This window comes from Peromyscus californicus, unplaced genomic scaffold (genome assembly GCF_007827085.1).
Source record: "Peromyscus californicus insignis strain IS unplaced genomic scaffold, ASM782708v3 Scaffold_6__1_contigs__length_162567912, whole genome shotgun sequence".
Classification (NCBI taxonomy): domain Eukaryota; kingdom Metazoa; phylum Chordata; class Mammalia; order Rodentia; family Cricetidae; genus Peromyscus; species Peromyscus californicus.
This window is the reverse complement of record NW_026294584.1, coordinates 9,210,010-9,235,279: the sequence shown is the minus strand read 5'-3', so window position 1 is coordinate 9,235,279 and position 25,270 is coordinate 9,210,010. Positions and strand designations below refer to the sequence as shown.

The 25,270-nt window shown below is 38.7% G+C and overlaps 1 protein-coding gene and 1 pseudogene across 1 annotated transcript in view; both read left to right on the top strand.

Annotated features, from left to right (window-relative positions):
- Sema3e (semaphorin 3E) overlaps positions 1-25,270 on the top strand; it is a 250,847-nt gene that overhangs the window by 65,878 nt on the left and 159,699 nt on the right. The gene's annotated exons all lie outside the window — the stretch shown is intronic.
- LOC128098843 (40S ribosomal protein S27-like) lies at positions 4,271-4,583 on the top strand (annotated as a pseudogene).

Below are 25,270 nucleotides of genomic sequence, written 5' to 3'. Positions count from 1 at the left end.
TAGTTGATACTGGGCAATTTGTAAATAACAGGAAAGTATTTCTCACAGTTCCAGAGGCTGGTGTTCAGTATTATGGTTTCAGTGAATTCTGTGCCTAGGGACAGCGTGGCCTCTTTCACCAAGACGACAACTTGACATATGCTGAAGGGATGGAAGAACAAAAGGCCACAAGCCATATAGTTAATTCTCTCCTGCCTGCTATAACTCTTCAAGTTGCTCATAAGTACTGAGTCCTCAAGGTTTAATCACTTGTTAATGGCTATGCATCTTAATAGTGTTGCCCTGGGGATTAAGGAGCAACAGAAATTTTGGAAAAGACAGAAGCATACAAACTTCAGAACTTGAGTAATTCATCAACAAAGTTACAAGTTTGTATCATGTGATAACTTTTTAAAGATCTCCAGATGATAGTCCATGTCATCTGTATGCTGCTTGTATCTACAAATGCTTCGAGGACATACACCCTATTGTGCTAAATAGAAAGTCCTCCCCTCAACATTTAGGCTTTCATGCTAAACAGTTTTCTCATAAACGTCTAAGATCTGAGAGAGCTCAGCAATTAAGAGCACTTGCTGCTATTGCAGAGAACCTGAATTCAGTTCCAAGAACTCACACAAAGGCTCAGAACTCTCTAGATCTAGCAGATCTGACATCCTTTTCTGGCCTCTAGAAGTATCGAACATGCATGTGGTGCACAAACATACACACAGGCAAACAGTCATAGGCATAAGGCAAAAATACATAAATCTTGGAGAAAGTGTAATGTGTGTGAACCATGAATCATTATGTATTCCCTTCTTGGTATATTGTGATTCTCAACACTGCCTGGCATTTAACAATAGCCTAAATAAATAACAGTTGAATTAATGAATATTATTGGTAGCCATTATGGTAGGTAATACAGATTGAATATCTTTGCAAACTGACAGACTGGATCCCGTTTCTACCTGAATACTTACCCCATTATTGTAAATAATTATGGAAGAGAAGAGAATGCGCAGAAAGGACAGAAGGAAAAATGACCTTTGGGGATAAATAAGTTGATTTTTTTCCTGTTCATTAATTGCTAAAATACATCATAAGAGCTCCAGATATGTCTTCCTTGTTTGCTGTAAGAGGTTCAGCCAGGAGTGTTATAAGAAGCAAAGCAGAAACATTGAATCTTGTGATCTAAAACAGAGGACATTAGGCTGGGTGTGGTGTTGACTATCTTTAACCCCAGAACTCTGGAAGCAATATCAGGTGGATCTCTGTGAGTTCCAGGCCAATATGGTCTACATAGTGAAGTCCAGGCCAGGAAGCTACACAGCAAGACCCTATCTCAAAGAAAAATAACAATCAGCCAGTCAATCAATCAATCAATCAATCAATCAATCAAGTTCAGGGCTGACCACTTAGTATTGGATAACGAATTGGAGTTTCTTCCCCGAGGAAGACTGTCCCACTCTCAGCATGCCTTATTTGCTTGTTGAGGAATAATCTTTTTGTACTCTGTGAAGATGTGTCTTTGCCAAGGAGCCTTCTGATTGGTTTAATAAAGAGCCGAATGGCCAATGGCTAGTAGGAGGAGGTTAGGTTGGACTTCTGGGACAGAGAGAGGAAGTGGAGATGAATCAAAGTGGGGAAATTACACCAGAGGACACAGAGAGGAAACAGGAGGCACAAGATGGAAGAGGGGTAAAAAGTCATAAGGCAATATGCAGATGAGTGTAAATGGTTAATTTAAGTTGGAAGAGCAAGTGGGACAAGCCTAAGCTATAGGCCAAGCTTTCATAATTAAAAATAAGTCTCTGTGTCATTTTTTGTGAGGGAGTGGCCCAGAGAAAAGTCCGACTATAGCTATTTGTCATTCTTTATCTACAGACTGAACAGGTTGTTTTATATATTTAAGAACACACACATACATGCACGCATGTACGCATGCACACACACACACACACCTACAATTACAGAAAAAGAGGCCATGAATTTGAATGGAAGCAATGGGTAAAGAGTGTGTGTGTGGAAAGTGTTGGAGGAAGGAAAGGGAAGGGGGCAAATGATGTAATTAAAATTAATATTTTAATTTGAAAAATGAGAACAAAAATATCAAAGAAAATTCTGGAAACCTAACACACACACTCATAGTAAAGCAGTTTCTTGGCAAGTTCTTCACTTTGTGATTCTCCTATTTCAGTGAGTGATCAATTTGGAATAAATTGACCCATACTATCAAACCTGAGTACAAACAAGCAAATAGGCTTCACTAATGTATAGTGAAATTAGAATCCTCTGAGGTGCAAAAATTAGAAGGCATCATGAGGATGAGAATCAGAAATCCAATCTCAAAATAGGTAAGCCATTGTTTCAGTAGGGGCCTTTTAACATGTCCAAATTACCAGTAGATTCATTTACTGATTTTCAGTGAGATGTAGACAGTCATGGTGATGCCACATTTCAGTTGAGACTATCATCATGATACTGTATGTCCGTTGACTTAGGTCTCATTCTCCACAAGGGAAATATGTTTGCCTCCAGTTGGAGAAAGGAGTATAGAAACTGCAAAGATAATGGGAATCATTTAGAACACAGTCATTTCAGCTAATGAAGCACATATTTTATATTAATTATGGGAAACACTATGTCTTCTAACATGATCCTTGTTCTTTAGGTGCATTCAAGTGAGATAAATTAATCAGGGCAAAGTAACCCATCGATCTTTTTTACCTCTTTGACATAGAAAGAAAATCAAGGCTAAGGAGATTTACTCTGTACTCATCAGGACAAAGCATTTGACTGATGAAAAATACAAGAGAAATATCATTGCTTATTCACAAAATTTCAGACTGCATGTACTGTAGGGGAAGAATAATTTCTGTACTTCAGTCTAAGCAGTTTCCATTTACCTGAGTTGTTTTTTGATAAAAGCTAATCTTTATAAAGTATACTTAATCTGGCTGTAAAGTGAAGGTTCTGGAAATAGAAAAAACACAATGCACAAGAGTGGGGGTTTCTTTCTTTTAACTTCTATCATGGTAATTGGTCTTACATTAATGGATTTGGGATTGTTGGCAGTCTATTAATTTTTTTATCGTAAATAAAAATTTTAAACTATCCAGCACCTTATTTTCTATATGTTTCTTTAATGTTTGTGAATTTTTAGAGCAGTAAGAACTATTGGCTCAGCTCTGTGTAGATATTGGAAGCAGTATTGTGTGCACATATCTGCGGCTGATGCCTGGGGATATGTGGTTACTCTCATGTCAGAGGTGATTTGATTTAATTATTTTTCTGTGGATTTATTATTATTAATATTATTTGTAAATTGACAGCTTAGATTTAAGATGACTGTTGAATTTTAAAAGGACATTATGGAATTTTACACTTAAGCCTTAAATTAGTATTAAATGTTAAACAAAATAGTGATTCATTTTGACATTTTTATACATCTATATATTGTAATGATTTCACTTAGCCCCCTACTATCCACCTGTGTCTGTAGGTGGAGTTTTCCTGTCCTGACTGCCTGCTCCCAAATAGCCTACTGGGAGACTTAAGATAAATGCTCGGCCGATAGCTCAGGCTTATTACTACCTAACTCTTACTCTTAAATTAACCCATATTTCTTATCTATGCTTTGCCACGTGGCTCATGGCTTGTTACCTCATTTTCTACATGTCCTGCTTCCTTGGTGGCTGGCTGGTATCTCCTTTGAATCTGCCCTTCTTCTCCCATCATTCTCCTAGTTTGATTGTCCCACCTATAATTCCTGCCTGGCAACCAGGCTGTCAGCTTTTTACTAAACCAGTCTGAGTGATAAATCTCTGCAGTGTACAAAAGAATTATTCCACGGCATGTGTCTCTCTCTTCCCTACTGCTCATCTCTTTCCCTCCCTAGTCCCCTTTCTACTTTTATACCTTTTCCCCATGTAGATTCCCCACCTGAGAGAAAGCATGTGCCACCTGAGTTTCTCATTCTGGCTCATACACTTAACAGGATGGTTTCTCTTGTTCCATTCATTTTCCTGTTGAATAAATCATGATGAATCATGTTTTCTTTATTCATGGGCACTTATGCTAATTGAGTAATGTAGCTATTTTTAACATTTCAAGTAAAAACCCAGTAGTCACTACTTTGGTCAAAAACTGAAAATGAATACATGATTTTAACAAAATTATGTCATTAAAAAGATCATATTTATGTCTTAATTTCTTACCAAAGGTCTCATAAGAATATGTTAATTAAAATTTAAGTATGCCTTTCCGGTGGTGACAACCTCCCTAGGAGAACATGCCTCTCACAAATGATCTCCTTCATCCCTCTCCAGAAGAGGAAAAGAGGAAATACAGAAAAAGCGCCTGGTGCCGAGCCCCAATTCCTACTTTATGGATGTGAAATGCCCAGGATGCTGCAAGATCACCACGGTCTTTAGCCTTGCACAAACGGTAGTCTTGTGTGTTGGCTGCTCCACTGTCCTCTGTCAGCCCACAGGCGGAAAAGCAAGGCTGACAGAAGGATGCTCCTTCAGGAGGAAGCAGCACTGAAAAGCACCTGATTCATGATGAGTGGGAACCATCCCAATAAACACATTTTGGATATACAAAAGAAAAAAAATGAAGTATGCATTATACTTGAGAAGAATTTGAATTGAAAACCAGGAAAATAAGTATATGTTTAATTTAGATTTAAAAATTTTATTTTATCTATTTATTAATTTAAATAATATTCTATATATTAATGTTAGTAAACCAGCCAGCTATGTGGCTCAGTGGGTAAAGAAAATGCTAATAAGTCTGGTAACCTAAATTTTATCTCCTGGGACCCACATAAACTGAGAGAACTGACTCCTACAAGTTGTCTTCTGACATCCACATGCATGCCTCCATATGCATAAATGTAATAACAGATATATTTTAAAGATTAATTTAAAGTGTATTATTTATTTTAAATGTATGTGTAGGAGTGTTTTGCCTTCACTTATGTACGTGCACCACTTGTGTGTCTGATGCACAGGGAGGCCAGAAGAGAGTGCTGGGTCCCATTCATAGTTATAGATGATTGTGAGCCATCACGTGGGGGCAGAGAACCAAACAGGTCCTCTGCAGGAGCAGCAAGTGCCTTTGATAACAGAGCCATCTCTCCTGGTCCTTGATTTAATGTTTCTAATTACGTGCATGCATTTGTCTGTGTGTGGTGTGCGGACATGGTGCTGGTGTCCGTAGAGGCCAGAGGAGGGCATTAGATTCCGTGGAGGTAAGTGTTAGCTGCCTCATGTGGGTGCTGTGAACCAAATTCCAGCATGCTACAAGAGCAGGAGTTGCTCCTAGCTGCCAAGTCATGTCTCCACTTCTGCAAATGTTTTCAAAATACTAATTTTGCTTGAAATGTAACATGAATTGCTGAACGGTCTTTTAATAAAAACCCTGAGCCAGGTTTTGGGGTAAAAGCTGGAAGATTAGAAAAACAGAACGAGCCACGGCCAACCTCACCTCGCCAACTCCTCAGCTGATCTTGTTTCCAAATCATCAGACTGAAGCCTCTGAGTGCTCACCCCTGACAGTCTCAGTTGAACTGCGGCTTAGTTCCTGTCTCTTCACACCTTATATACCGTTCTCCACCCAGCCACGTCACTTCCTGGGATTAAAGGCGTGTGTGCTTTTCAAGCAAAGGCGTGAGATCTCAAGTGCTGGGATTAAAGGTGTGCTGCCACCACTGCCTATCTCTGTTCTCAGTGTGGCTTTGAACTCACAGAGATCCAAGAGGATCTCTGCCTCCTGAGTGATAGGATTAAAGGTGTGTGCCACCACTGTCTGGCTTCTGTGTCTAATCTAGTGGCTGGCTCTGTCCTCTGATCCCCAGGTAAGTTTTATTGGGGGTGCACAGTATATCACCACAGAAATGGGAGAAACCAATTAATGCTAAACTTGAAAATCTTTGGATTCACAAGCCTTGAATACCCATGAAACTATTCTGTCACCTCCTGTATTTAAAAAGATAAAGTCTGGGCTGGAGAGATGGCTCAGAGGTTAAGAGCACTGACTGCTCTTCCAGAGGTCCTGAGTTCAATTCCCAGCAACCACATGGTGGCTCACAACCATCTGTAATGAGATCTGGTGCCCTCTTCTGGCCTGTAGGCATACATGCAGGCAGAACACTGTATACATAATAAATAAATCTTTAAAAAAAAAAAGATAAAGTCTACTTGGTCTGTATGATAAGAAACTTAACACTTATAAAATGTTTAAGTTTTGACCAAAATAATTCAAACTGTATTTGACTTACAGTTTCAGCCATGAGTTAGTAACAGAGCTGATTAATTTTGTTACTTGTTTTGAAGTTAACAAAGCTCTCAAACTAATTCATTGATTGTAAGCTTTCACCATGCAGTTATTGATTACTTGCTGAGAACAGTCAACAAGCTCAGCTTCATTTATTAAAATGAAGAAAACATGGAGCCAGCCTCGAGGAGAGTAAGTGGATGGAATTCAGTGTGTGTGTGTGTGTGTGTGTGTGTGTGTGTGTGTGTGTGTGTGTGTGTGTGTGTATCAGATTGCAACAGCATGTATGGACTGTACTGGGGACTAGAGGAGGTAGGAGAATGCACAACGCAGGAAAAAGGATGAATTCCCTGTGATTCAGAATGACTATAATTTAGTCAGGGATAGAAGCATTCCTGAAAGAATAATATGTACAAGTTCATGTAGAGGTAAGACTTTTTCAAGGTCCAAATTCTTGCAGAGCCTTAGTACACATGCATTGCTGACTCTGAGTCATAATATTTTATGTACAATGAAAAGCATCTGATAAGTAAAAAACAGTATTTTAATATTACAGGCGATGTGCATATGCACATACATGTGTATGTGTGAAACAGTGACCATATCAGGGTTTTTAGATCCTAATATATGCTTGAATGAATACAATATAAATTCTTGGAAATTTTACACAACCTATTCATACAAAACAGTGGATCTCTAGTAGATACAGTTTTGCCCTCAATGAGATGCTTGGTACTGTATACAGACATTTGTGGGTTCACAACTGAATGCTTGCTTCTAGTATGAGGAACAGAGTCAAACATGCCTGCCCGTGTCTGACAATGTGTAAAAAACACTCACACCATAAAAATTTGCCCAGCCCAATGAATATATCAGTAGTGTTGAAATGAGAAAGCCTGCTATGAAATTACTGAGGAATATGTCTTACAAAACACCTGGATATTTATTATTCATATTGTGAGTATCTTCTATGTATCATAATTATTCATATTCCTGTGCATCTGTTTCAGTTTAAGAGCTAGCCTCTCTTCTGTGAGTCCTCTACCTGTATGCTCCTCGTCTTCTTATCTCTATTCAAATGTTCTCATTAGGCAGGATTTATGTTTTTCGTTCTTACTGCTGTTGCTTACATTATACTTTAATAAGGAAGTATAATCTATATGTTCTTCACTGTATGTCTTTATGATGGTCTGCTTGAGTTTTAAGATTCTCTCACACTGGTGGAAATAGCCGTATTTTGTTGTTTTCACTACTGTATATTACTATACGAAGCAGGCCTTATTAACTTTATAAAGCCTCAGACCTATTCTTTAGATGGACATCTGGGCTGGTTTCAGAAATTTCTGGGTCAAGGAACTTGATTTTTATCAATATATGCACTTTTGTGTATGACATGGTGACATTGGGTTTTAAGTTCCGTAAGATTGCAAGTATCTATGTATCTCTCTATGTGTCCTCTCTCTGTCTGTGTTTCCCTTTCTCATCCTTTCTTTCTCTCTTTGAAGCAGATGCTTGCTGTGGCATCTCATGTAGGCCAGGCTGGCCTTGAACTTGTGATGTAGCTCAGGATGAACTGGAATTCCTAATTCTCCTGTCTATACTTCTCAAGTGCTATGATTAGAAGCATGAATCACCACAAGCAGCTCTTCTTTAGGGTGTATACTTCCAAATAGAATTTCTAATCCATAGGTCATATGAATGAATGTTATGAACAATATTTTTCCAAAGGTTATCCTCATTCTTAAGGCCACCTATATGTATGTGTGAGTGTTCCCTTGGTCCATATATTCACTAACACTTTGAATGACCTGATTTCATTAGTTTTGCTGATTTGTTATGTCTCAGATAAAATCTTGCTGAGGTCTTAAGTATGTTATTTTTTGAGGTTGTACATTTTTATAAGTTTATTCCTACCCATATGAATATTTTTGTAGTAAAAGTCGAGCCCAATTTCTTGTCTTTGACATTGGGATATTTGGATTTTATTATTGATTTATTATATTTCTTATATATTTACCAGTCTTCTTGTGTAATGTCAAGGATTAATTATCCCAAGAAATATCAGTGGTTCCTACTTGTCAGTTTCATCAGAGACCTTTAATGAATGAATAAGTTCTCTGATGAATGTATCATAGAAAAATATATGCAATAATAGAATGAGATATCCAATCTGTTTGTTATTCTTTGATTTAAAATGCATGCATACAAAATGCCTTTTAAAGGTCATGTGTCTCCTTAATAAATAAATAGAATATCTCTCATTCTATGAATGCTACCTGTATGCTTCTCACATAATTTCTTCTTTAAACTTAGAATATATTATGATGTGTACTTGTGACAAACAATTGTTTAAGCAATTTGAACAATGAACACAGTAAAGAGACTAACAACTCTGATGTCTCCAACATGGTGAGAGGAATAATTCCTTTTCCATATATAAGCACCCCATTGATGTTTGTTAGGTACCCAACATGTACACAGAGATCAGAAAATTCACCTACTGGAATTGAAAAAAATAACAAAATAGTTTCATCAGATCTTTAAATCAGAGGTGTTGATTCACACAAAGTATCACATGTCATGTTCAATTGTGAATATAGGTGCTGCCATTTCTCCAATTTACAGGTGACCTTCAGAGTCAGTCCCATGTGTGTTTAATATTACCAGGAGCTAGATAAACGGAGACGGTTGATTTCCTTGGCAATGAATGTTTCTTTAGCATATTTTCTGTGGAATGATTTGTGTAACCTCAAACAATGTAAATAAAACTGTGGTCTTTACTTTGCAAAACTAATGGACTAGGGTAAATATATTGTAGAGTAGGGAGAGGGTGCTCAGACATGCCAATGTTAATAACATAGATGGTTGAGGTTGTTTGATTTAAACTAGGATACCCTTGATTTTGAACATGAAAATGGCTGAATATGATTATTTACAATTCAGAGTTGAACTGAAATTGGCAAGGCAGTGAATACATAGCAGAAATGGAGTCAGGAAGGATAAATTTCTTCTAATGATCCCATGATGATCACATTTTGGGAAAATAAGTGATCATCACTCATGTTCCTGGCATTGGTGCTGAAGACAAGACCTTGTGAAGCGTTTGTCTGGGGTCTAAAGGGAAATAGACAAAGGGGGACTGGTCATTTGAAAACACTATTTTACCTTTGGTATTGTGACCACAGCTCATGGATTTGGGTGTAAAGAAAGAGGAGTAGTACATACAGAAGATAAAACTTCAATGGAAACTGGAGGAAAGTTTAACAAGAGCAGAACTTCCCCTCTTTTCAGTGATAAAGAAAGAATCCAATGATGAAAATGAAATTATTTGAACACTCATACTTTTATGTCGAGGAAATTATGTGTTGACACACTTAAAAGAGGGGAAATATTTTGTTTGTTTGTTTTTTGTTTTGGTTTTTCGAGACAGGGTTTCTCTGTGTAGCTTTGCTCCTTTCCTGGAACTCACTCTGTAGCCCAGGCTGGCCTCGAACTCACAGAGATCCGCCTGGCTCTGCCTCCCAAGTGCTGGGATTAAAGGCATGCGCCACCACCGCCCGGCAAGGGGAAATATTTTGGTGCATTTAATTATCAGACTAATAAGTAGTGAAGATTCCAATTCAGAGTTCTCGGCCAGCTGATGTCCTTGACTCTTAGCTGTAGCCTTATAGTATAAAACAGCATCATCACAGTATTTATAGAAAGTGAGAGTTGCCTTAGTTTGTCGAGGCATTAAGTAAGATTAAATGTTAAAATGTAAATAAAGCCACTTGCAAAAGTAAAATTCTTAAATATGATTATTTATGATTCAGTGCTAAGCGGAAATTTGCAAGACAATGCATGCATAGAAGAAAAGTAGGGATTAGAAAAGTTAGAATATTGGTGTGAATGTTTCCATATGACTTCCATATGAATTTTTATTGTGTGACAAAAGATAAATTCCAATATAAAAATTTTGTCTTAGGCTGTAAAAAATCTATTAAGTCGAGATATTAATATATTTCTTACTTGCCAATTCTGAAGGGGTCCAGACTTTCTAGGAGGCACACACTATGTTAGCAGTTGCCTGACAGAAGCGAACCCTCTTCCTATGTTATTTCCAATCCTGTTGAGATACAGAAGGAGAGAGGTTAGAATCAAACATGTGGTTGAGCCACATCCATAGGATAGAGTGGGTCAAGGCCTTGAGGCATAAGCAAGTAATGGGGAGGATCACCCTTATCGTTTCTTGCTCTGGGAATGTGAGCTGGGTTCTATATTCAGAAAACAGTGGATATTCTAGGTAGGGACATTGTCCTAGTGCATCTGGGGACAATGCATCACTGCCTATGGCACCAGGGACTATAATTCTCAGCTTTAGTAAGAACCCAAGTGCCCAAGGTTGGTGGCTACCAGAGGGTCATAGTCTTATAGGGTAGTATGCATATTTGAGGCCACAAACATATTAGAAGTGGCCAGATGAACATAGGACCAGAGATCAAAGGATCTTTTCACTAACTATAAGTATAGATGTGAAAGACTTAGGGACTTTCTCAAGACTGTCTATCAGGAGAATGTGTCTGAATAATCCACCACGTTAAAACCCCACCTTCTTTAATAGAGTCTTAGTCATAAATAGATTGATGTAAATGTGTTTGACTTCTTATGAAAAGACAAGTCTTAGATAATAATAAATTATACATGTTTATAACTTAAAGTCATTTTTTCCCTAATGAAGTCAAGTCTAAAGTGGAGGAAACAAAGTCATTACATATTTTCATCCACCTAAAAATTACAGCATCAATATGAGGGATAGTTTGATCTAGTTCATCTCAATTCTGTTTCTTTAAACACTCTTCCATGTTGCTGTGAGAATGGAGAAAGGACAGGCCTGGGGACAGACAGTGCTATAACTAAGTAAAGAAAGACTGATCCAGGAACAAAGACAGGAGAAGGTGAGACTTCAGCTCTGGTCCGTGAGCTACGCTGGAGCCACATACAGAAGGAAGGGATACTCTACAGAGGGTAGCAAAGTTCAGTCCCTAATCCTCCAGACTGAGAAATGCTACCAGTTCCTCATTCCTCTGTAGTTTATTTTCTGTTGAGAGATTGATGATTACTTTAGCATCTGAGTGGGTGGACTTTTTCATATGTCTGCTGCAGTAAGCCTACTGGAGTCTGGAAGCTTGCCTCACCTGGCAGCTAAGAGGCAGGATATACCCTACTGAAACTCTGTGGGTGGAAGAAAATTTGCCTTGGCCCGTGTTTGCCTTAGAGAAACCCACTAACCACCATTTCTAGCAGCAACCAAGAAGTTTGGGCAAGCAGCCAATTTCCAAAGGTTAAATATAAATCTTTAAATATGATTTGATAAGAATATAATACCACGCATTCTTCATTTGGGAAGCATTTAAAACAACACGAGTCTGATCTTAGCAGACCAGGCCAACTTTTGCACCATAAGTTGCCTTCCTTATTTAGGCCACAGAGGACGACTACTGTGAAGATGAAAACTCATATACTAATTGGAGCTAATGGCATTGCTGCATACAGTGTAGACTTTGTTAAAATGCTAACAGCAGTTTGGCATGCTGGATCAGAAATAAGGAAACATAGATCAATGGTTGTGCTGATGGCATCTCTCAGAGTGGGACTTCATGTTGTGCATGAGCGTGAATGAGGCATATTTCTAGTAGCTGTGACTGTCTAATCATTAATACGTAGTAACTGGCAATGGACTAATAATTATAAAATACTTAATTTTAATGTTTATTAGAATTCAGAATTATTATAAGATTATTTGAACCCAGTTGATGTTTTTAGGTTTTTCAATCATTGGTTTATCCACATACACACACACACACACACACACACACACACACACACAGAGGTGATTGAGCTGCCCATAGCTTCCAGTTGTTGCTATTCTTCTGAGATGAAGCATTATGTTTGCTTCTTGCTTCTTCAATTAATTTTACCACTCCCTTTTTAAAAAAGCAACTCTGGTGTCATCAAAGAATATTGGCCTAGACTTTATAACAGATTTTACCTTTTTCTCATGGTGACTCCCATGCAAACAAGCTGTCTCTCTCTTGATATATAACATAAATATACTAAATCCAGCAAGGTCTGGAAGTTATGTTTCCTATTAATGCACTTATGGTTCTCATTTCTTCAATTGATAGCATTTGTTAGATGATAGCAAAGACTTAGGATAGAGAATGTCTTCTTCATCAACCTGAGTATCTGTGAACTTAGAAAACAAAGTTAAGCACTGAATTTTTTTTTCATCAATTACTAATTGTTCAAGTCAAAGAGTCACTGAATCTTGATTTTTCAAAAAGGAGTGACTAGGGATGAAACGACAGCTTGGTGGTTAAGCTGTACTTCAGAGAATCTGGGTTCAATTCACAGGAACTGCATGGTGGCTTGTGACTTCCTGTAACTCCTCTCCCAGGGAATCTGGCCTCCATGGGGGCACTAGGCATACATGCATGTGGTGAACACAAATAAATGCAGGCAAAACACACATGCACATAAAATAAATGAACTAATTAATTAATTAAAAAGAGCAACCAATCATCTAAGGTGCCATGAAACAATGATATAAAGTGTTCCACTCAGATAAGACACAGGTACTGTAAAACTATGCCATGCAAATCCTTCCATTTAATGGTTACTAAAGACAGCTAGAAGGCTTAGATTCCGGGCTTCTTACGTTGTCATCTCAGCTCTGCTGTGTATTAGCAGTATGTCTTTGGTGAAATGAGTGAAATCCTGTGTCAGTTTCCCTTAAAAACAGAATCTACAAACAAGGTTGAGTTGGTCCTGGCATTAGAGAGGCAACACATAAGGAATACTTAGAAAAAAGTGCGTGTGTTGATGCACGCAGATTTAATCCCTGACATTTGTTATGTTATCTGGTGTTCAGAGCACTGTACAGGGGACGTTTTCTCTTTCATCATTGATGCTTTCACACCTTCCCAAGTGGAACAATCTTCCACAAATCCCACAGGTAAATAGTAATCAGCCTGGAGTTTAGAGATGATTATTATTTATGTGTGCAGCTGTTCAAATGAGGAATTAACATGGCTTCTAAGTGATACCATTATTTGATATAATATACACTGGATTTGTTCAAGCACTATGATTTTCAATTATCTTCAATTAAGGTTTTAAATAAATGGCGGAGGACGGAAACAATACGAAGAATTTACAGATCCTTCTTAAGCATGTTTTAACCTTCCTGTCATTAAAAGCCCATAAAGAGTTACTATTTTCTACAAGGCAATTATGCAGATGTCTGTTTCTAAGATGTCTTATGAAATCACAGGAAATAATTTAATTGGCACTTTACAACATTTTTGGTTAATGTCTTCATTCTAAATGAACCTGCTCTATGAAGTAGAAAAGGGAAAGTAACAGCTGAAATGGATTTTAGGGTGAAAGATTAGATAGAACGTATAATGAACAAGGAATTTTTGACCTAAGTAAAGTTTAAGGGTGACAGTAAAGGGATCAGAACACATTTCATCTGGCTGGTCCAGGAGCCACTCTGAATGGGAGGTTTGATCGTGTTTCCTCTTTGCCCTACACCTAACACAATGGTGTTCTTAGTGCTGAAGGCAGCCTTCCCAGTACATCATTTTATAGGCATGCAGAACAAGGAAAACAGTTACTCATCTGCCCAATTTCCCCACCTCTTTTTGTCTGTGCCATTCTCTTTGGACCAGCAGGGATTCTCTTTACTGTTTTCGTTACAAAAGAGCTGCCTTAGCTTGTTGGTTTCCTACAAGCATTTTTACAAGCATATATCACCTTTAACTTCGCCACCCATTAAATCACAAACTTCTCGTTAAAAAGGAGCTTGTTAAGATGATATGAGCTGGAACTTTACCATTTTACCATACTGAGAAGCCAAAAATGGAGACGGATTAATATGAGTCTGGACACATCACGACAGGCCCCACAGAATCACGGTAGAGATATTTAAGTGCTTGTAACTTTTAAATACATTTGCCCCTTTCAATTATGCATCACAGAGAAATCTTTAAATTTTATGCCATTGATACTTTTGGCATAATATGTCACATATGTTAGAATATGAATGAAATGAATGTTTTTTTTTCTTTCTTTAAAGTAAGATTGCATGGTTTACATTTTTTGGTATTTGTTAAAGCATTTTTATTTTGTGATTTTTGTGTGTGTGTGTGTGTGTGTGTGTGTGTGTGTGTGTGTGTGTGTGTGTGTGTGTGTATTCCATAGCATGCATGTAGAGGTAGAGGGAGTTCTCTTTTTCCAGAATATAGGTGTCAGGGATCAACCTAAATTTGCCAGGCATGGTAGCAAGTTGTATTTGCCCTCTGATCCATCTAGCTAGTACCCCAGACCCTTTTTGACTGACTCATTCAAGTATCTTTACATTTGTTTGGGTCAGTTAGCTACATATCAAATTCAATTCATTCAGGTATTGCTGTTGGTGAAATATTGTTAACAATGGCAGCTACTTATTGAACATGGACTATATGCAAATAAATTATAAATTGTATAAGCATTATAGGTTGGGATAAATGGAGAGCCATGTCAACACACAAGGTAATTTTCCCAAAGTTTTAAGATGAGAAAAAAAAAATAGTCCAGACAGATTTAAAACACTGGATATTTTGAAAGTATAAGCCACAAAGTTGTTTTTATTAAAATTTCCATTGTCTCTTATCATGTTTTAAATTTATAACTTAGTTTAAAAAATTTCATATCTATTATGTACCAGCAGAAGTCTTTATTGTAAACAGATACATAAACCATCTAAACCTTATCATTTAGTAGTTTACAGTCTAGGGAGAGACATGTTTTTAAGCAGTTGATAACTGCAATTTCTATAGGAAAAAGGCAAAGCTGGGCATGCACGGTGGTACAGACATATATTCACAGCTTTGGAAATGAGAAAGCAGGAGAATCATAAGTTTCATTTCAGCCAGGGTTGTATGGGAATACACTGTCTCTGGAGGGAGAGAAGATAAAATTAAGACTATAATCCTTGACAGCAATAAAATTATTGTATCTTCCACTTGCTCTCTAGGGTGAATTGTTACATCTTATTTTTAGTTTTGCTTTGGAAATGGTCCATTTTTCTCTATGCACTTACTTTGCCTATCCAGCTATCCAAAGTTATACAACAAAGACATTGATTTCTGTGTGCTTGCATTTTGAGGCTTTGTAAATATAAAATAGAGTTAACAGAGAAAACATAATATCTCAACAACTACTAATTCTCTAAACATCCTCAGGGTTTCCTGTTGCTTCGTCTGATCCTGGCTTTGAAAGTGCTGCTTCATCCCTCGCTGTCAGGGAGTTGCTCCAAAGGAGGATTTCTGGAGAGCTAACCCCTGCGGGTGTGGCTGACTGCAGCAGAGGGCTGACTTTGCCAAGCTCTTCCAATCTGCTCTCCATGGGATCTCCTCCCTCCCATTTTCTCCCTGAGGGGCCTCTTCTGCAGTCTGTTTTCATGCAGTCCCTTCTAGGAGAGCTCTTTGGGGAAATGTTTCTTCCCTAGCTTAGAAGAAAATGCAAGCCGCCTGTACTCTGTGTGTTTTTGGCACTCTCCGGATTTATGCCAGAGTGCAGCTGTCTCTTCTTCTTTCTCTGAGGAAACGGAAGGATGCCGCCTCTCCCCAGCAGAGGGGCAGACCTGGTGAAGAGAGGGGTTCCTAGTGCTCACTGACGGAATGCAGTAGTGTCTTCCCTTTGGAGTGTTCGCACCTTGCTTTCTTGATAATGCAGCTTCCCACACTCTGGTGTGGTTCATTTGCTTAGTCACTCATCACCGGCCCCTGCTATATGTGGCAGCTGGCTACTCTACTGAATGCTGAAGACAAGACAAGGCATTTGATAGACATGGGCCCAGCTCCCCCCACCCACAGAAATGTTAATTACCACCCTCATGCCACTTCAAAGCCCTTCTGAGGAGCTGAGAAATGAGCCCAGCCCAGGCCCTTCAGCAAGAAATTCAAAGATATATCTAGAGTTCTGAAACTCTAGTACTTACTGTCTCTAAACCAGTGAAGTAAGTAATATCCACAATGTCTTTACCTATCTCCCCATGATCAAATTAATCAAAAGAATATATTTATTCTTTCTTATGGATTTGTTCATCTGAAAATAACTGACTCTTCACTTAGAACACAAGCAACTCATCTCTTTCCCGTAACTCTTACGTTATATCCATTCTGTAGAAATTGAGCTTTGACCCATCCTTTCTTCCAGAAAAAAAAAGTTGTTATATTTAAACAAAACCCCTATGCTTAGGTAATTTGGTCTACTAAAAGTTGATTAATACCTTAATATAAAATTAAGTCTGTAGCTTTGATAAATGTAGTTTGATTTCAGCAGAATTCTGTCTCTTTTGTCGTGTTCCCCGGGACATTGACTATCCATCTGGTCTGATCTTCTGACTTCACCCTAAACTCCCTGCACAGAGGTTTTTGGATGGTGCTAAAGAGACTGACTATGTTTGTATTTTACAGTTTCGTTTTTAAACTGAAAATTATCCATGGAACAATCTTGAGAAATGTTATTTTAAGTAACAATTCCCTGTCCATTCTTAAATTACAGAGGCAGAGTGTCAGATTGGACATCAGCAGATAGATTCACTTACTACAACAGTATATGCTTTCTACTGATCTATTTTGAATTAATAGAACATTCTTACTTTAAACTTTTGAAATAAAGTAAGATAGAGTTTAAAGAAGAAATGTTGTTAAAATATGCTAATCATATATATTCTTAATGAGTTATCATAGTTTAATATATATTGGCTTATTCTCAATCCAAAACCAGTGGTGCTATTGAACTTTTCAAAAGAGAAAACCCCATAAATTAACAGTTGGTAGATGTGTTCATCCACTTTCCACTGCTGTAACTAATACATGACACAATCAATTTAAAAGGAGGAAAAGGTATTTGGAGTCACTGTTTCAGAGGTCTGCGGTGACCCGACCCTCTGGTTTCGGGACCCGTTGGTGCACAGAACACTGTGGGAAGGTTGTGTGGCAGGCAACACTACGTAGTGTCGCTGGGAAACAGGGAAGGCTCCAGTGGTGCAGATACACTGCTGCACAGATTGGTTCTTTCTTTGAAATACGTGAAGATAAATGGAGCTTTAAAATATTCATAGATTTATTTATTGTGTATATGTGTGGGGGTTTGCACACACTGCTGGGAAGGTATGGAGGTCAAGGGATAACTTGCAGAAGTCCATTTTCTCTTTTCCCCAGGTGGGTACTGGGATGCAAACCCTGGTCATCAGGCTTGACAGCAGGCATCTGAGCTGTCTCACTAGCCAACTATCTGAGATCTCAACTTTGATCTGTTTCCATTCATCAAGATGCATGATTTTAGTCTTCCTTATGTTAGGAACAGTGGGATGTCCAGTTGTGTGTGTACTTAGGAGAATTCCATCCAGTGTTGGTAAAATTTCCCATAACCTCTAGATTTCAGAGAAGCTCGGCTTCCACTCGATTGTGTGTGTTGTCTATAAAGCCGTGCCTCATCCTGTGTGATAAACCTAAATTTTCTGAGGATACAGGAAACAGTGGGTAGTTGCTCACAGAGAAGGATGGGAGAATCTTTTTCTATTTGTTTAGTAAATAGACTAGTGTGGTGAGTGCTTTCTCCACCCAGCCATCACCCCCAAATCACTGTAGATCAGAACTATTTCACCAGACATAATCTTTATGTCAACGTTCTACTGTTATGGCTTCAGTATTTTTGGGACACAGAATCTCCATGGCTGGCCTGGAACTTGCTTTGTAGATCAAGATGGACTTGAACTCACAAAGAACCTCTCCCTTCTTTGTTTTGAGTACTAATATCAAATGTGCACACTACAGTATCCGATGGTGTCTTGGATCTTGAATATCTCCCAGAGACACACTTTAGGAGCTTGACAAAACCGTCCCTGGAACCACTGGGAAGGGCTCGAACCTTTGAGAGGCAAGGACTACAAAAGGAGTTGGGGCATGGGAAGCCACTTCCCACTGTAAGGACAGAAGAGGATCGTCATGGACTTGTCAACCAGAGATATCAAAGCATATCAGACCACACGGCTCCAGAAGATATTTACTCACAAGAAAATAAAATTGCCTTTGATGTTATGGGAGATTAGTACAACTAAGAAAGAGCGCAGATATAGGGTAGTGAGAAGTACACAGAAAATTAAACAAAGTAACATGGCAATTATTCCAGAGTGGTAAATATTAGAAATAATTTTGTTCTTTTTTAAAATTAATTTCATTGTTTTTAGTTACTCATTTCTTTTTTGTTATTAAATTTGTTTTCTTTTTTAAAATTTTATAAATAATTTAATTTTACATATCAGCCATGGATTTCCTCCCTCCTCCCACCCCATACCCCTCCCTGCCAATCCACTGCCCATTCCCACCTCCTCCAAGGCAAGGTCTCCCCTGGGGAGTCAGTCCAGCCTGGTAGATTCAGCTGAGGCAGGTCCAGTCCCCTCCTCCCTGCACCAAGGTTGAGCAAAATATCTCAACATAGGCCCTATGTTCTAAAAAGCCAGCTCATACACCAAAGACAGGTCCTGGTCCCACTGCCTGGGGGCCTCCTAAATAGTTCAAGCTAATCAACTGTCACACTTATCCAGAGGGCCTGATCCAGTTCCATGGGGGCTCCTCAGCCACTAGTTTGGCTATTTGTCCCTGTGCTTTTTCCAATCATGGTCTCAACAGTTCTTGCTCATACAATCCCTCCTCTCTCTCACCGGTTGGACTCCCGGAGCTCCACCTGGGGCCTGGCAGTGGATCTCTACACCTGCTTCCACCAGTCACTGGATGAGAGTTCTATCATGACAGTTAGGGTGTTTGGCCATCTGATCACCAGACAGGTCAGCTTGGGCTTTCTCTCGACCATTGTCATTAGTCTACTGTGGAGGTATCTTTGTGGATTTCTGGGGACCTCTCTAGCACTCTGCTTCTTCCTATTCCCATCGGGTCTTCATTTCCTTGTTCTCCTTCCTTGTTCTCCCTCTCTGTTCCCGATCTAGCTGGGACCTCCCGCTCCCCTAAGCTCTCTTTCCCCCAACCCTTGCCCTTCATTACCCCGCCTCAAGTCCAGTTTGCTCATGTAGATCTCATCCATTTCTCTGTCGTTGGGCGATCCCTGTGTCTTTCTTAGGGTCCCCTTTACTAGTAGCCTCCCTGGAGTTGTGAGTTACAGTCTGGTTATCCTTTGCTTTACATCTAGTATCCATTTATGAGTGAGTACACACTATGTTTTTCCTTCTGCCTAGCTATTTTTCAAAAGAAATACCGAAGAATTTTCTTGGATGTTTGACTATTTAAACCATGACAGGTATGTCTGAGTCAGCTGGGGCTAACTATAATAAGATATTATAATGGCTTATCTTAAGTAGCAGAAATGTTTCTCACCTCTCTGGAAGGTGAACTCCAAGATTCCCAAAAGGAGGAAAGTAGGGAAGAGTTAGCTCTTTTCCTGTCGGGTTGGAGCCCCACCCTAACAATCATAATTACTTCCTATAATTCTTATCTCTGAATAGTCACATTGGGAATTAAAGACTAACCTTCATTAAGGTGTGTGTGTGTGTGTGTGTGTGTGTGTGTGTGTGTGTGTGTGTGTGTGAAATATAAAACAACACAATTCCCCATGGCTTTGATCGACATCCTTCCTGCTGTTCCTTCTTCCTCCCTGTCCCTCTGTATTATCCTGTGAACCACGCTGGACTCCCTACCTCCTTTTCATATCCACTGTATCCTGCTGTTCCCCTCTCTAGGGCTTTTCCTCCACTCCACATGGTCCCTTTTTATCTTCCTATTTTCTGTCATTTACTTCAGTCTATATAGTTACATCTAAACATCTAAAGAGTTGGAGCTCTGGACTGCAAAGAAGAAAGATAATGTGGCATTTGGCTTTATAGTTCTGCGTTACAAGATCAGTATAATACTTTTTAGATCCATCCATTTACCTGTAGATTTCTTGATTTCATTTTCTTTATGGCTCCATTGTCTACATGTACTACATTTTCATTATCAATTTGTCAGCTGTATACCATTTAGAATGCTTCTCTGTCCTAGCTCCTGTGAGTGCAGCATCAATGACATGGCTAGCAAGGCTCTGTGGAGTAGGATGTGAGTCTTTTGAGCATATGTCAAGGGGTGATATTGCTGGGTCATATGGTAGATTTATTTTTAGCTTTCTGAGAATTCTCCATACTGATTTCCAGAGTAGCTGCAGCAGTTTGCACAGCCACCAACAGTGAATGAGTGTCGATTTCATCATATCCTCATCAGCATTTGCTGTTGGGGGTTCATCTTCACATCCTGGCTGGGTTAAGATGAAATCCCAAAGCTGCTTCCATTTGCATTTCCAGAATTGCTAAGGATGATAAACACTTTCTGAGATATTTCACTGCCATTTTTATTTCTTCCTTATTGAACTCTCTGTTCAGAACCATAGCTCATTTTAAAAGTTTGGTTATTTGTATCTTTGATACCTTGTTTTTTGACTTTTTAATATAATCTGGACATTAATCATCTTTCAAATGTAAAGCTGGCAATGATTCTCACCCACTGTATGAACTTCCTCTTCACTTACCTCTTTCATTTGCTTTATAGAAGCTTTTGAGTGTTGTGCTGTCCCAGTTGTCAATAGGTGGTTTTAACTATCCTTGGGCAAATGGAGTCCTGTTCAGAAACTGCTTTCCAATACCTATATCATGTAGGGAACTGCCCATATTTTCTTCTAGCAATTTCAGCACTTTCCTTTTCATCTTGAAATCTTTGATCCATTTGGAGTTAATTTTTGTGCAGAGAGATAGATTTGGGTGTAATTTCATCCATCCACATGTGGATGTCCAGTTTTTCCAGCACCTTCAGCTGGAAATTCTTTCTTTTCTCCAGCATGTTTTTGTATTTTTGTCAACTACTAGACAGTAATTGTTACACACATTTACCATTGGGTCTTTCATTTTGTCCCATCAGTCAACAAGTTTGATTTTGTCCCAGTATCCTCTGGTTTTTCTTACTATAACTCTGTAAGATATCTTGAAATGTGGAGTTAAAATCAATTACCAGTTGGGCTAAGGGTTGCTTTGCCTACCTGAGGTCATTTGTGATTACATATGAATTTTAGAATGTTTTGTTTTATTTCTGTGAAAAACGTTGTGGAGTTTTTTGTTGTTTTTGCTCTTTTTGGAGCCCCACCACCCAACTCCCAAATAAATCACTCATGGAGGTGTATTCTTAATTATGAAATACCCAGCCTTAGCTTAGTTTAGTTTCTAGGCAGCCTTTCTTAACTTAAAATTATGCCATCTACATTTTGCCTCTGGGCTTTTCTCGTTCTCTTACTTCTGTAAATCTTACTCTTACTCCATGGCTTCTGTGTCGCTGGGTGGCTGGCCCCTGGAATCCTCCTTCTCTGGCTACTCCTTTCTATCTCTTCTCCCAGATTTCTCCTTCTATTTATTCTCTCTGCCTGCCAACCCCACCTGTTTCTTTCTCCTGCCTCACTATTGTCCATTCATCTCTTTATTAGACCATCAGGTGTTTTAGATAAGCAAAGTAACCCAGCTTCATGGAATTAAACAAATGCAACATAAACAAAAGTAACACACCTTAAAATAATATTCCACAACAGTTTTTGTATTGAGAGTGCAAAAAATCTGTGAATTGCTTTTGGTAGAATAGTTGTTTCCGCAATAGTAATTCAGTTTAGTCTATAGCAAGATGTTAATACTGAATAAAATAAAACATAAAGGTTTGATTGTTTTTTTAAAAGAAGAAACCATATGAAGAAAATGTCATAGAAGTTACTCCTCTAGAATTCCTTATGAGGACATCAGTGCATAGATAGAAAGATCCTACTGTCATTGGGACATCATTAAAAATGTTAGGAATTTATCCCCATTCTTCACTTTTATTTTGGCTTAATCTTCATAGTTTTTTATTTCAAAGTTTGTGATGAATTAAAAAAACTATCTCAATTTATTTGGGCTGTTATTTTCTTACCTGGGGTGTATCAGTGACATGAAACTCATTTTTAATTTATTTGCTTTATTGGGGTTAAGATATATTTGGACACAAATCACTATGATACTTTTCAAGAGCTTCACTAGAAAAGGTGCCATAAATGAAATATTTGCCCCAATATTCTACCTCCAGCAATTCATGACAGACTTAAAACATGCATTGCTATCTATTACTCAAAACCTTCACATTTGGTGTTAATCACACAATAGTTCAGTTAACCCAGGACCCTCTTCTTGCAAACTAAAGTCATTTGATGTAATGATATTTACATATACATTCAATCCTTTAAACAAGGATTCTGTTAAAAGTTGTTATTTCATCAATTCATTGTAAAAATCAAAGCCTCTTGGTCCAAATGATCAAAGCTTCATTTATATTTTTAGCAAAGAATTCATCTTCTCTTTTACTATATACATTTATCAACATATATGAGAAATACCCAAGCAGGTACATTTGAAAGAATTACCCCATTTATCAAGCTGATTCCTTGGCTGCTTCACAAAAACAGCAGATTTTATCACTGGTGTATAGAGAGGCAAATTCAAATCAAATCCTGTGTGCCATTTGGGGACACATGATTAATGGGAACATGCTTGGTTTTATTAATCTTCCTGAATTCTTGACATCCAACTCTTTTCACATAATCTCTCATATTGGAAACCATCTTTATTTTCTGAATGTTTAATGTATATTTAATAAAAATGTAGGTTTGGAATTTTTCCTTGAATTTTTAAAACACATATCTTATGAGACCTTTATTCCTATGTTAAATACATCTACCTGCCCTACTGCATATTATAAATAGCTATCTATTTCTCCAGCCTTTTATTAATAAAACCCTCCTGGCCAATCACATATTTAAATAATTATCTGGAGCTATGACCTCAAGCATATATTGCTGGCCACAGTTTCAGAATATGTAAAGCTATAATGAAGCTTTAAATTTTAATATCAGAATAGCAGTCATTTTAGTAGCCCTCACAAGGCCAGTGGCAAGTTCTTGAATGCAATCTTTGAAACAAATATGAACAGAGCCTAAATCACCATGAAACGATGTAGTGTCAGCCATAATTATCTACAGTAGAACAATGTGATGGCTACCCAAATGGTGGGAATGTTTAGTGACTCTGCTAATGAGTGATTCACTGAAAAAAATGCAAGTAGATTTTCCCCACTTTTAATTTAATGAGTTTATAGACATAGGTTCAGGCAGGGAATGATTGACCACCAATACTATCTCTAAGAGAACAAATAGAAACCATCTCTAGGTAGATCCAATATGTCTGCTGGACATAGGCCAAGGTTATGAACCACTTAATGAGACTCAGGACTTGTTACAAATAGGAAAGAAGTCATGAATTTTAGGAGGTTCATATTTAAAATTATGAAAAGGCTAAGTTCACATCTTGTGGATTCACAGGAGGGTCAATTGCTGGAGCCTGGAAATGCACAGAAACAAGTTATAACTGCATTGTTTCTTAATGAGCTCCCTTGTCAGGGTTTCAGAACCCATGGGAAACTGCTGAACGGAACAGAACTCAAAACCAATGAAGGGACACTTCATCATCACCCTGAGAACACCTGCCCCCGGGTTTAGAATACCACTTGATGACTGGATCCTCTCTCCTGTGCAACCTTATTATCCTTATCTTAAACCTGACCCTCCAAGTTGAAATCCTTCATTTAAACAAGGGCTAGACAATTTCTATAGAACCTAGTACTAAACAGCTTAGGCTTTGAGGCTACACAGTTGTTATACTTAACCCTGCCATCCTTTCAAGAAATGGATGGTGGATCATACATTAGCAATCTACCTGACACCAGTACAGCTTTATTTACAAGAACAGGTGGAAAACCTACTTTCATCACTTTACAGACTCCTGCTCTAGGTCAGCTGATGTGCAAATTGTGACTATTTGGTGGTATATGTACAGTCTTCTATGACAGCCAGCATTTGGTTGTTTGTACTGTCTCAAATAGGAGCTTAATATAATTACCACTAAATCATTTTGAAAAGTTTCAGGATACACTAAACAACAGACAGAAATAAAATGTATATTGATTGGAAATGAAAACATAAAATTATTGGAAGTTACAATTTAGAAGACCACAATCCTCCAAACTGAAAGACAATCCCCTGAAATGTCTCTAGAATAATAGTACCCCAGATAAGCATTGCAGCTTGGATGGAAAAGTACGGCGGCAGTAGGGAGCTGATGAATGCCACAAAGTTACTGTAAGCATAGCAGCTTGCAGCTCTGCTCCAGAGAAAGGTTTCCCCAATGCAAATGCAAGACTCTGCTCCTGCAGGGGAGGGTTTCCCCAGTGAAGTTGTTACAGCTCCTTAAACCTGTTACAGCTCTGCTCCCCTAGGAGAAAGTTTTCCCAGCGGAAGTGTTACGGTTCTGCTCTGCTCCTCTTTGCTCCAGCTCTTATGACAGATATTACAGCTGGGCTCAGCTCAGGGGACAGTGTCGCATCACACAACAAACCTCACTGAAGAGATTTATTGGGAAGGAAGAATCCCGGAGGGTGGCTGCCTCAGGTGAGAAACAGCAGCAAACTGAACAGGGTACAGACCTTATATAGGGTTTCATTGTGGTGGTGGTGGTGGGGGGAGTGGAGCTTTCCAGGGTGGCTTTGGATTGGTGGAATTTTGTGGTACGATTCTGGGGCAAGCTCAGGGATTGGTGGCCTTTTGAGCTCAGAGATAGGTGGCATTTTGAGCTCAGGGACCTCAGGGATTGGTGGGATTCTGAAGTCTGACCCTGGGGCAAGCTCAGGGATTCGTATGATTTCCAGCCCGGCCCTGGGGTCAAGTCAGGGTCAGGGTGTTTTTACTTGGCCCAGGACTCAGGTCCAGTCAGGGGCAGGGTGTTTTTCACCCTACACCCAAAGCTACTTACAAACAGGAACCACTGGAGTGTTATCGTCATTAAACAGTCACACAACTGATCTAGTTGGCATTTAAA